Source organism: Theobroma cacao, chromosome 10, assembly GCF_053813885.1.
Source record: "Theobroma cacao isolate CCN51 chromosome 10, ASM5381388v1, whole genome shotgun sequence".
Taxonomy (NCBI): domain Eukaryota; kingdom Viridiplantae; phylum Streptophyta; class Magnoliopsida; order Malvales; family Malvaceae; genus Theobroma; species Theobroma cacao.
In genome coordinates, this window is record NC_142648.1 from 22,330,074 (window position 1) to 22,343,648 (window position 13,575).

The following is a 13,575-nucleotide window of genomic DNA, read 5'->3' on the forward strand; positions in this document are numbered from 1 at the left end:
CATTGGCCACGTTGAGGACAAAGAGTCATGGTCGAGGTTTTTAACCAAATTGCCTCGTGTGATTATTTGTCTTGAAAATGCAATGTTCATTTCTGATCAGCATCTTAGCATCAAGAATGTAGTTAAGAAAGTTTACCATGGCACACACCATGGTCTATGCAATTACCACTTGAGAAAAAACATAAAAAACAGTTCAAGCATAAAAAAGTTGCAGCGATTTTCATCTTCGCAGCCAATTGCTATAGGGTCGTCAATTTCAACGGACATATGAATCAAGTGATATAACTTTGCAAGGATGCTTATGACCACCTTATGAAATTACACCCTAAGAAATGGGCACGTGCACTTTTATCGGTAAGGCGCTACAAACTCATGACATCCAACATTGAGGAGTGTGTTAACTCGTGTTTGAGGTAGGCAAGAAAAATGCCAATCACTGTCTTGATTGAGTGCATTAGAGGCATGTTCCAATGTTGGTTCCATGATCGGCACAAAGAGGCCTTGAATTTGACCACGCCTCTCAGCCCTTGGGCTATTGACTTGTTGAACACACAGTGCAATAAAGCATGTCACTTTTCTACACAAGCAATTGATTCAGTGGAGTTCGAAGTTATAGGTAAGGGTAATGACAAAGTCCTAAACTTCTCCACCAAGATGTCTTCATGTGGTGAGTTCCAAACCGATCTACTCCCCTACAAGCATGCCATGGTGGCAATAAGGTGTAAATATTCATGTTTTCTTATTTGCTTTGTAATGAATTAATATTTTACATGGTTCCTCAACTATGATTTCATTGTTTTCACAGTAATTACAAATGTGCAACCATTGAATTTTACTCAGACTATTACAAGACTGTCTTGGGTGGAGGATTATGCTATTCTTATTCATCCCAGTTGGGCATCCCAGTGAGTAGGAAATCCCCCCTGATGTTAAACAAATTATCATTTTGTCACCACCTCAGTAAGGTCAAATAGGAAGACCAAGGAGGAAAAGGATTCCATCGATTAGGGAACGTAGTCGAAAACGAAGATGTTCATAATGCAAGAGCTGTGGTCATAAAAGACAAAATTGCCCAACTTTGTTTGCAGCTCCATTGACAAATCTAGCATTATCTTCTACTCAGTTGACGTGTCAATGATGACGATGACCGAAAGCATGTTCAACTTACAGACAACCTGGGCACGCACAAAATGGTTGTCCCGTGCGAATAACAAACTCTGAAAATGTATGGGGTCTCATAGACAAAAACAGTGGCTCCTCAAACAATAGTGGTCTATTGAATCCACATTGCCCTTGATTTTAGCCTTGAACACTACAATTTCAACTGGAGTTTATCTTAGTCTAAAAATGATATTCTGATGTGTGAGAACTTCCCTCTCAAGATGTAGGCTTGAAAATAATATTGTGGGATCATCAAATAAGTAGTATAAGTTTATAATTTTTTTATCATTGTAACAAAAAAAAAGACCTTTAATAGGGCAAAAAATAATAATTGTTTATTTAAGCCTAATGATATGACTATAATTAAATCATCGTTGGAATATTTAATTTGATGATAAGTACATATTTTTTTTCCATAGGGTTTCATCAGATTTATTTTATTTTTGCAATCAAAGTTTAATCCCAATGTCTTTGCTTGTGAGATATAATGTATTTAATTTAATGATACATGTACAGGTAAATTTAAAATGTCAAATATAATGCAATGCATGATGTGTGATACTGTTAAATATAAAGCAATGCAGGATGTGGGGTCACACAATGCCTTAGCCTAAGTCACGCAATGCCTAAAATTCAGTCACATAATGCCTTAAAAACCAAGAACACAATGACTAAACATAGTCAGACAATGCCTTATTCAAGCAATGCTTTGTCGGATGTTGGGGCACGCAATGCTCAATTGAGGCAATGCAATGCCGGATGTGAGGTCACATAATGCCTAAAAACTAATCACGTAATGCCTTAAAAACTAGTCACGGAATGCCCTAAAAACCATTCATTCAATGTCTTAAAAATAAGTCATGCATTGCCTTATATCCAATAGCACTTTAACCAATTAAAGCATGTTATTTGAAGAGAAAATTGTAACGCGGGAATTTCTGAAAAAAAAAAGTGATAAGTGGGAAGGACAGGAAAACCACCCACTTAAAACGTGGGCTAACCGGTTAAGGTACCACACCTTAAAACTCATCAGAAATCCACAATCTAGAAAATAAAAACCCAAATTTCCTTTAAAATCTATCATCTTTCTTTCTAGTTGTAAGTTAACCCAAGAAACTCGAAGCCTTCAACATCATCGGAATCAATAGTCGAAACTTCTCTGACTAGCAAAGTTACTTATGCTCCTTCAATGTCTCTTTCAACATCAACACCGTCATGGTGATCATAGTCATCGGCTTGACACTCACCGTCACCTATATAGGTGATGAGGTTGAATAAAAGCACTTCCCTGCACAATTGGCAAAATGAGGAAAAATGCTTAAACCCTCAATATGTTTACAAAAAATTATAAAAACCCTAAACCCTAAACCTAAACAGTCAACCATAAACACATAAACCCTAAACCCCAAAAACAAGACAAAAAAAGTAAACCCGTACATTTAAATTAATGCTTTCCAAAATTCAACCAATAATCCTATCCTCCAATGAATGAACTGCCTTTTACAATGAATACATTATGTTCTCCATTGACTTCATTGCCATCTTAAGCTGAAGGCAATCCCGACTCTACCTTCAACAAGCCGACACAACTTACGAACTCTGAGTTCATCATCACCAATTGCCCTCCCCTTGCTCAACTGCAATAAAACCAATTAATATGTTAATAGCTAGTCAAAAGGGAATTGGACAATTAAAAATTAAGAATTCTACATACTAACCAGTGAATCGGAACCAATGTTCGCCTTAGAATGACCTTTCCCCATATGCATTTGAGGACTAAAACTAAGAAGTGGAAGATATGGACATGTAAGCTACACACACTGAACAGTTAATTAGAGAAGCTCCACGACGTTTACAAAAATATTTTTTTGTTACTGTCAAACCTTGCTTTGTAAAATAATTATTACGTCATCTACATGCTCGATAGAATGTTTGTATATTTAGGAAGTTCGAGAAATTGTTAAAAGACGATATTGCCCTTAATGGTACCATTGAGTCGATTAAGCCTCGAACTAGTTCAAATAGGAATTTTAAGGTGAAATTAAGAGTTTCACAGTTCAGGGATGACTCAAAATGGTAATTCGGAGTTTGAGGATCAATTTGGAGTCAAACCAGAATTTTCACTATCTAGGGGCAAAATCGTAATTTTTCCACTCACGGATAAATTTTGAGATTTTGAGAGAATTTAGATCACATTTGACAAATTGGAGAATGGTATGAGTATAAGGGATGAAAAATATGTCTATGGGTAATTTTTCAGTTTTTGGGGCAAAAATGTAATTTTTCACTTTACGGGGGTAAAAGTGTAATTTTTAAAAATTTACCCCACCAAAACTTTGGAAAAGTCTAGAAATTTCATGGAAGACATGGATAAGTGAAGAGGATTGAGTGGTAGAAAAATAAAGTCAAAAAGATTACTAGAAAAAAATAAAATAATAAAATATTCAAAAGGTAAATAAAATAATAATATTTTATTAAGCCTATTAAAAGGCTTGAAAATTCCAGAATTTTTCATTGGGAGGGTCAGCCAAAACCAGCAGGAGAGAGAGAGAAATAAGAACAAACCCTAGAGTGAGAAAATTCAAAGAAAAAGTGTGATTTTTCAAGGAATCAAGTGTTTAAAGGTATGATTTTTCAAGCTTAGGTTAAGATTTATCATTTCCATGCATTTCTCCTTATTTTCCATGGTTAAATTATGTGTTTTGATGATGGATTCAAATCTGATCATATGGGTTTAGAGAGAGAAAGTTGTTAGATTAATTTGATTTTGAACTATGTTAGTGTTTAGTGTTAGTTTAGCATGTTTATGAGTAAAACAACAAGAAAAATATTCATTTTCTCCATGAATTTCTCTAGCCCGAATCTAGCCAATGGTGTGTGAGGATGAGGTTGACTTTATTTTAAGAGAATTAGATGGAAAAATGATGAATTATGAGGTTGAAAATTTAATGGGAATTTTTGGTGCAAAAAAATTGAAATTTTTACCCATTAGGGGTAAAAGTGTAATTTATGATCCGAACTGATAAATTGGACCACATTCACAGTCATTGAGGTATTGTGGATATAATTGGATAATTGAAATTGAAATGGATGGACTTGGAGTTGAATTGAAGATTTTAGAAATTTACACTGTGTATAGGCGAGTTAGGTCGGACACTGTGATTAAGCGATTGTCCAAACATTTCACACCCTATCTAGTGCATACGCATGGATAAGAGCCTGAAATAATATATATTGATTTGACACAAATTATTGAATTTTTGTGTCATGTATTGTGGATAGGTGGTGAGCTATTTGATACGGGTAAAAGACTACACCCGAGGACCGAGAATAGGAGTATATCTACTCCTAGTACAGTGAGTAAACTTACTATCGTCTTAATTATCTAGAGTACAGTGAGTAAACTTACTATCGTCTTAATTATCTAGAGTAGATTTATTTAATTGTGTGATTTTATGGAAAAATGGTTTAATTGAAAAATTATTGTGTTTTATGGGAAAATGGGATTTTATAAAATTTTTGAAAATTTAATAATGATTTCAAAAATAGAGTAATTGGAGACCTATACTATGATTGTGTTGTTTATCCATGATTTTACATTAAATGGCTTATGATAAATGTGGGTATGACTGGTTATTTTTATGATTTTAAGAATATGTGAACTATTTTGATTTGCCTTGAATGTGTTAAGTGAGCCATGTCATACTATTGTGATTTTATTGGTTGGTGGATTATAAAGTGGGCACTGCAGTGACGGGGGTTCCGTGGGCCAGCCTAATTAGAGGGGCACGGTTCCTAATTATTGAGCTTACCTCGATTGGAGAGGCGCGTAGGATAACTCCCGAGGTAGGATTTGAGTACACTTCACGCTGGCCACCACGTGAAAGTGGGACTCAGCCAACGCCAAGGAACGGCTGTGTTGTCAGAGGTGAAATGTGTTTGTGTGTGTGACAATAAACAGCCTTGGCGGTCTCGGTAAGATGCTTTCGCGAGGTATCCCCGAGAATGGATTTTTGGTAAGGGCCAAGTTTTTGAAAAGTGCATAAGCCATGTTGAGTAATTAGATGAAATCCAATTATTTATATGGGTTGAGATGAATTATTTTAATTGTCTCCTATTACTCGGCTTTAGATTATTTTGATGATGTTTGTCTACTCACTGGGATTTTATAATCTCACCCCTTCTTCCTATACATTTTTCAGGCTCAGAATAGGCAGTAGACTGTCAATTACATCGAGAAGTAAATTTCGGAGTTGCATCCTAGAAAGCAAGGTTATAGACTTAAACCTTCTCAGTTATTTGGGGGCTCACGTGTCATTGTAATTTAAAGTGCATACTCTAGTTTTCTATATTATAGTATGTATAAATTTATTTTGTTTTTATGTGCAGAAAATTAATTTTTTGATGTTTCAAAAATAAACATATATATATATTGTTTTACATTAAAATAGATTATTTTAATTAATATTTTTAGTTTATTTTATTATTCAAAAAAAAAAGAAAAGGAAAAAAAGAGAGAGGAATGGAAAAACTGGTACAAAAGCCTTGCGAGGTCTCGAGAGGCGTTCGGGGGAAGAATGTCTATCGAGGCTTCGCGGCGGTTGTCACGGGCTCGATGGGAGTTCCGGGTCGTGACAGTTACACACCCTGTATAATTTCTATTTTGTTACACGCACTTTATAATTTATATTTTGTTGCATGCCTTGTGTAATTTCTATTTTGTTACATGCCTTAACTAATTTTTAATTTGTTACATGCCATACCTTTAATCCCATATTTGTTGCACGCTATTTATAAATTTCATAACGTTTTGAACACAACACATTTAATAATACGCTGTTACATGCAATGCCTCAAGGATATCTGCTTTCAGCTCTTCCTCCGTTGGAGTCACCACGACCGATTCCTTTATTTATTTCACCTGAACATACTCATAAATCCATCTGCATCAGAATACAGTCTTGCACATGTAAGCTACGCACACTGAACAGTTAACCAGAGAAGCTCTACGACATTTACAAACATATTTCTTTTACTACATACCTTGTATAATCTTTATATTGTTACATACACATTATAATTTCTATTTTGTTACATGCCCTGACTAATTTCTATTTTCTTACCTACCCTGACTAATTTCTCTTTTCTTACACGCCAAACCTTTAATCTAATTTTTGTTACACACTATTTCTAAATTTCATAATAATCTAAACGTAATACATTTAATAATACGTTGTTGCACACAATACCTCAAATTTGTTGGTTTCAACACGCCATATTCATGCAATATGTGAAATCGTCGATTTGTTACACGACCTTCCCATTTTCTCTACATATGCTACAACATTCGACTCAAATGGCCATGTCGTCTAATATCTCTAACGATTTCCACAACTTTAAACAACACTAAATCCATTTAATAACAAAACCCTATACCACAGTCTCAACCAATATGGCATTCAAATCACTAAACCCACTCAAAACCCAAATCAAAATTCGACATTACCTGACTTGCCTTTTGTTGTCAACTTGTTCCCTATCACTGCTAACTTTGCTTTCAACTTGTTTGAACACTTCCCTATCTTTCAAAATGAGTGAAATGATCTTTTAATATTTCTGAATTGTTGTATACCTACCATTTTTATTTACGACAATGTCCTACAACCAAAGGAAGGTTTTACTTTTAATAAATTGTCCCTTACCAAATTCTAGTCATATGTATTTTTTTTTCACCTATCTGCATGTGTATATCTATTTTTTTCATCTATTTGTGCACGTATGATAGTGCAAGTGATTGAAAAGGTTTTATTTAAGGGTATTTTTGTCCAAAAATCTTAACCATTGACTAAAAACAATCAAAATTATAAAGTGAACTATTCCAAAAACACTTTATATTTGAAAGCTAAAAAAAAAATTATCCCAATAAATAGTTGCTAACACTCTAATACAAGATTAGAATATTATACTTCTACAAATACCTACTACATTTCATTGCACCCTTTTTGTTATATTTCATTGTGATAATAGCTACTATATTTCAATGCAATAATAAAAATGTTATCTAGATTAGAAACACTATCTAGATTGCTCACAATGACAAGTTTTATGAATGCATCAACATATTAAAATTCATAACACACCTAACATATTAAAATTTATTAATTTATTACTTTTTGCATCATCATATTACTCAAAAATATTAATAAAGACTCTTCATTTGACTTCCGCATGTTTTTAAAATTAAATTACTAATTTCTTACCCAAAAAATCTTTTTAATTAATTTTAATATTTTCAATTTTCAAACTCAAGTTAATATATATGAAAGCACCTTGAATTTTAAAAGGTATTAAGATTCAAACCACATATAGTTAAAATAATATTGGTTGAATAATTAACTAATTAGGCCACTATACTAGTAACCAATTAAAATTAAATTATAATTAAAATTATATATAAAAGATTTCTCTCCTCAAAGATCAATTTAAAACTTATATGAAGACTTTTAAATGATTAGCAACCTCTTTTATCTTGTCCCAAAATTATCTTCAATCAAATATACAAATAATTGTAAATACAATAAAGTGACAGAAAAATGTACATACTTATACATTTATTATTTAGTACCAAGGAGAAAGAAATTTGTCTCTCAACAGTATATAGTTGAAACTAAAAATTGGTAAAACATCTTATCTTATATTGGCTTTTATATTGTTACTAAATAGCTCTTAAATTAACTAGTGATAGAAGGAGCATCTGGTTGATACTCTGGCATGGACTCCTTGACTACTAGCATGTCAACATAATACTCATTCAACTTTGACAAAACTGGAAATCGAATCTGCAAACATAATGAAAGAAAAACGTTTGCGAGGAGCTAATGAGCTACACGAAAGCTTATTAAATATAATATAGTTCCTGAAATTCTATGAGGTAAATCCTATTTTTCACTAACACTGAACACTTTAAAGCACGCATTTGTTTATGACTGAGATTATTGGCAACAGATTACTAGCTAAGACCTTCAGGAGAATGCAAATTCTACTAGTTAAGACCTTCAAGAGACTGTAAATTCTATCTCTTTTTTGCACCACCTTAGTGTTGCTTGCAATTTATATAAGCCAGAAAACTACCTATTTTCACCAACTAATCTATACCTCAGATTATGCCTTGTAATTATTTGTTTTTCTTTTTCTTTTTCGTCTTCTTGTCTTTCAAATTTTCCATTCTTCAAGCATCTTTGTTATATATATATAGAAAAAGGAGACTCAAACTCTACCTTTAAAAAAAAAAATTCATGCGCCAATCAATGAATTAAATGCTCAAGTACTTTTTTCAAACACCTTGTATTTATAAACAAATTTGAAGAAAAAATTACTTACAAACGTATTATATTGGTTGAAATCATACCATGAATGTTTTGTATGGAATTTAAATCATGCTAAGATAACTCATACGCAACAGAATATTATTAAAATTTTAATCACCTAAGTCATGGATCACTTTAATTGAAACTAATCTAGAAAAATCACAAGAGAAATTTTGACATACTTGAAAGTCTACTTTCTTTCGTAGAGTCCTCCTTGCCCTTTTTTTTCTTGTACACCAACTAGGATTTATCAAACCATAGCAGCACAGTTATCCTGCCTCTAATGGTGATCCACACAGTGATTTGTCGAAATCTCTTCCCTAAAAGTGTGTGAATCCCTAAGCAGAAGTTTATGCTAGCAAACTCTCAACATTGAGCTCCCTTGTATTTCTTTCTTTTTTACTGGGATCCTATCTCAACATATGAGAAAATAAAATAAAACTATTCTATTTACAAGAGGCGGCTAAAGGATTCTTTTATAGAGTGAATTGACCTACTTTATATCCAATAAGGATTACAAAATGTCTTGGGCTAGTTGGACCTTTATTTAATGCTCCATCACATCATATTTGATTTAGCCCAATACTTAATTAGATTAACCTTCTATAAAATCAATTAGATCACATTCAATTGAACTTAAATTAATTTCGACAATTCACCTTATGTGTGTGACCCATTAGGTTCCCAACATGTTAGCAATAAATGTAAATTAATTCAATTAAAAATTTATATTTATATTTGTTGATCATGAGCGGCATCTAGCGATACATCATGACCACTCAAATGTCAAGAGAGTCAATATGATTTGACTAACCTTTCAGTGTATAGTATCTTAATATAATTCGATCCTTTCATCATATATCTCAGATAGATAGAAAGCCTAGCTTAGTGTTTACTTTCTAACTTATCCATATTAGTCCTACAACTTCTATATTGACCTACCAAGATTGCCTTGGCCAAGGACTTTTAATCAACATAAGCCAGAAGCAAGTGAGATATGTCCCCTTCAACTCACTCGGGGTGATGAATCCTCCCTAGACTACTCATTCATCTTTGCATGCTTCATGCCATACCCAAAAGCACCCTATTTAAGCATCTGGTCACCTCTAGACCCGTAGAGGTGAAATCAAAGCATGACAATTCACATACAAGATGACCTGGTATCCACAAGTCTAAGGATTACTTACACTACTGACACATGAGAGTATTTCCAAGACACTTGAGTGAAATACCAAATGGAACTCTCATAGCAAGTCATGTTTAGTGAACTTGTTCCTTAACAAGCACCCACATACTATCCTCAAGTATTTTGCATACTTCAACCTATGAGATCAATTGCTTACTTCTAAAATAAGGAAGCTTAGCATGTACCAGCTTTTAAGTATTGTCAATGCCCTTATTCTTGACCATACAATGACCAGGAACATATTTAGAAAAAAAGGCTTTAATGCATAAGAATCTCATAATTATAACCTTTATAATTTCTTTGCAAGGCCATTATATTCCAAGGACTTTATCTACATAAGTCCATCATAACTCCTTATAAATAAACTCATGGATAAAGAAATACCTCATACATTATATAAAATATCCATAATGTATTTAACATGAAATATGACTAATTAATGTAGTGTTTTACAAGCATAAAATCGATTGGCTTATAGGGCTTACACTAACAATCTCCCACTAGCACTAAAACCAATCGCCCATGTATCTAACACCAAAGCCCTCCAAGTGGCGATCATGTTTCTACTAAGACAGAACTTTAGTGAAAGGGTCAACTAAGTTGTCCTCCGTGGGTAACTCTCTCTATATTAATATCACCTCTTCCAATGATCTCTCTGATCAGATGATAACGTCGCAATACATGTTTGGATCGTTGATAAGACTTTGATTCCTTTACTTGTGCAATGGCTCCATTGTTATCACAATACAAAGTTACATAATCAACAATGCTAGGAACCACACCAAGGTCAATTATGAACTTTTTGATCCAAACTCCTTCCTTTGCTGCTTCAGACACGAAGATGTATTCAGCGTCAATTGTAGAATATGCAATTGTTGCTTGCTTAAAACTTTTCCAGCTGATAGCATCACTATTTAAGTTAAATATAAACCCACTTTACGATTTGCTGTCATCCTTATCAGATTGAAATGAAGCATCTCCATATCCTTTAACATGGAGTTCAGCCCCTCCATAGACCAAGAAAACATCCTTAGTTCTTCATAAGTACTTAAGGATATTTTTCACTGCAATCTAGTGACTCTCACCTGGATTTGATTGGTATTTGCTCATGACACTCAGACCATACGCCACATCTAATCTAGTACATAACATGGCATACATGATGGATCCTATAACCGCTGTATACGATAGACTATCCATCCTCATCCTCTCATCTTGTGTCTTTAGACACTTATCTTTTGAGAGATAAATGTCATGTGGCATAGGCAAGTGTCCCTTTGTGGACTCGATCATGCTAAACCTCTTTTGCACCTTATCTATATAAGTGGATTAGGATAATCCTAGCAACCTCTTTGATTTTGACAGTCTGTAATATCGGTATATCATTTCCTATTAATAATATGTCATCAACATAAAGTATTAAAAATACAACTGCTTGTCCATTTACCTTCTTGTAAACACATGGATCATCAGGATTCTTGACGAAATCATATTCTTCATTAGTTTCATCAAATCTAATGTTGCATCTCCTAAATGTTTGCTTCAGCTAGTAAATGGACTTTTAGAGTTTGCATACTTTACGCTTATTCTCCTTGGATGTAAAACCTTTAAGTTGTGTCATATAAACTTCCTCTTGTAAATTCCTGTTAAGGAATGCTGTCTTTACATCCATCTGCCATATCTCATAATCATAATATGTGGCAATAGGAAGCAAAATCCTAATGGATTTAATCATGGCTACAAGTGAAAATGTTTCCTCATAATCAATTCCTTCAACTTGGTTGTAACTTTTAGCAACCAACCTAGCCTTGTACGTTTGTACATTACCATCCATGTCAGTCTTTCTCTTAAAGACCCATTTACATCCAATGGTTTTTACCCTTTCAAGTGCATCAACCAAAGTCCATACTTGGTTGACATGCATGGCATCCATCTCAGATTTCATGCCCTCCAGCCATTTATCAAAATCAATATCTGATATTGCATTCTCATAAGTAATAGGCTCTTAGTCAATTAGTATAGCATCTTTTTCCATCATAAATCTATATCTCTTTGGAAGTTGTCTCTGTCTCGCAGATCGATGGAGCACTTCTGTTTCTTGAGCATCGGTTAGAGCATCCAATGCTTCAACCATTGACTCAACTTCCAAAGGGATTCCAATTTGTGGTTCTTGAACCTCTTCAAGAATTATTTTACTCTCACTAATCCCTTCAAGTAAAAACTCTTTATCCAAAAAAGTGACATGTTTTGAGACAAACACCTTTTGCTCAATGAGATTGTAAAAATAGTATCCTACAGTTTGTTTAGGATACTCTACAAACTTGCATTTGTTTGATCTAGCTCCAAGCTTATTAGACGATGCACACTTCACATAAGCTGTACATCCCCAAATCCTTATATAAGACAAGTTTGGCCTTTTGCCATACCACATCTCATATGGTGTCTTATCAACCAATTTGGTTGAAACCTTGTTAATAAGGTAAATAGCAGTCTCTAAGGCATATCCCTAAAAGGATATTGGAAAGTCTTCCTTACTCATCATGGAACGAATCATGTCCAACAAGGTTCGATTTCTCCTCTCAGACACTCTATTTTGTTGTGGAGTTCCAAGTGGAGTCCATTGTGATAGAATCCCATATTCTGTTAGGTAATCCAGAAACTCCTGACTAAGATATTCTCCTCCTCAATTTGATCTAAAAGTGAAAGTACTCTTCCCAGTTTGTTTCTCAACTTCAGCCCTAAACTCTTTAAACTTTTCAAAAGCTTCAGACTTGTACTTTATTAGGTACACATAACCAAATCTAGAATGGTCATCTATAAACATAATGAAATACAAATAACCTCTTTTGGCTGGTGTGTTTAAGGGTCCACATACGTCCGAATGTATTAGCCCTAGGAGCACACCCGTTTTTTTATATTTTCCAGTAAAAAGAGTCTTAGTCATCTTACCAAGGAGACAACATTTACAAGTTTCATATGATTAATAATCAAATGAATCTAAATAACCTTGTTTATATAACTTGGCTATCTTTATCTCATTGATAAGACCAAGTCTACAATGCCAAAAATAGGTTTGATTTGGATTATCTTTTCTAGCTTTCTTGACATCTATATTGAGCTTTGAGCTATCAAGATCCATAACATAAAGTCCTCCATGACATGTTGTGGATCCATAAAACATATCATTTAGAATGATAGTGCAATAATTGCCCTTCATACTAAATTCGAAATCATCATACTTAGCTGGGTATGAAACTGAAATGATGTTTGTAGTTAATGCTAGTACACAATAGCACTCTATTAGCTCCAGCACTAAGCCTGATGGTAAAATAAGATCACAAGTCCCAACGGCAACTGTTGTAATTTTTGCACCATTACCCACTCTTAGGACTACTTCATTTTTACGAAGCCTTATACTATCCCTTAAAGCTTTTACGTCAGTATATAAATGCAATCCACATCTTGAATCTATTATCCAAGATTAAGGATTGGCAATAGAAAGATTAAGCTTAATCATATTTAAAGTTATCTCTTTACTTGTCAAGATTGCACTCTTCCACTTATTGAGAACTTTTCTCAAAATGATATATCAGTCCAATCATTTTAGGCTGATGGCATCAAGTATGCAAGCAAAGTAGCAATTATTATTATACCCATTCTAACAACCTCTAAATATAGAAAAAGTATTTGTATTAGCCTTTCTTGTTATAAATCAATTTAAAACGAGGTATTAAATCTTACATTGATTCTTTCACTAATTTTTTGTAATAATAGCCCTCACTATTATACGAAAATCTTTGCTAGGTATTTCTAGTGGGCTGAAACCCCTTTCAAATTATTGCAACCTTGAGTGACTCAACA

The 13,575-nt window shown here is 33.7% G+C and overlaps 1 long non-coding RNA gene across 1 annotated transcript; it reads left to right on the forward strand.

The window, feature by feature from the left end:
* The first annotated feature begins 3,683 nt into the window (after positions 1–3,683).
* LOC148760439 (uncharacterized) lies at positions 3,684–5,447 on the forward strand. Its single transcript, XR_016023254.1, has 3 exons — positions 3,684–3,785; positions 4,444–4,517; positions 5,364–5,447. It is a non-coding gene; the product is annotated as an uncharacterized LOC148760439 (long non-coding RNA).
* The last annotated feature ends 8,128 nt before the right edge of the window (positions 5,448–13,575 follow it).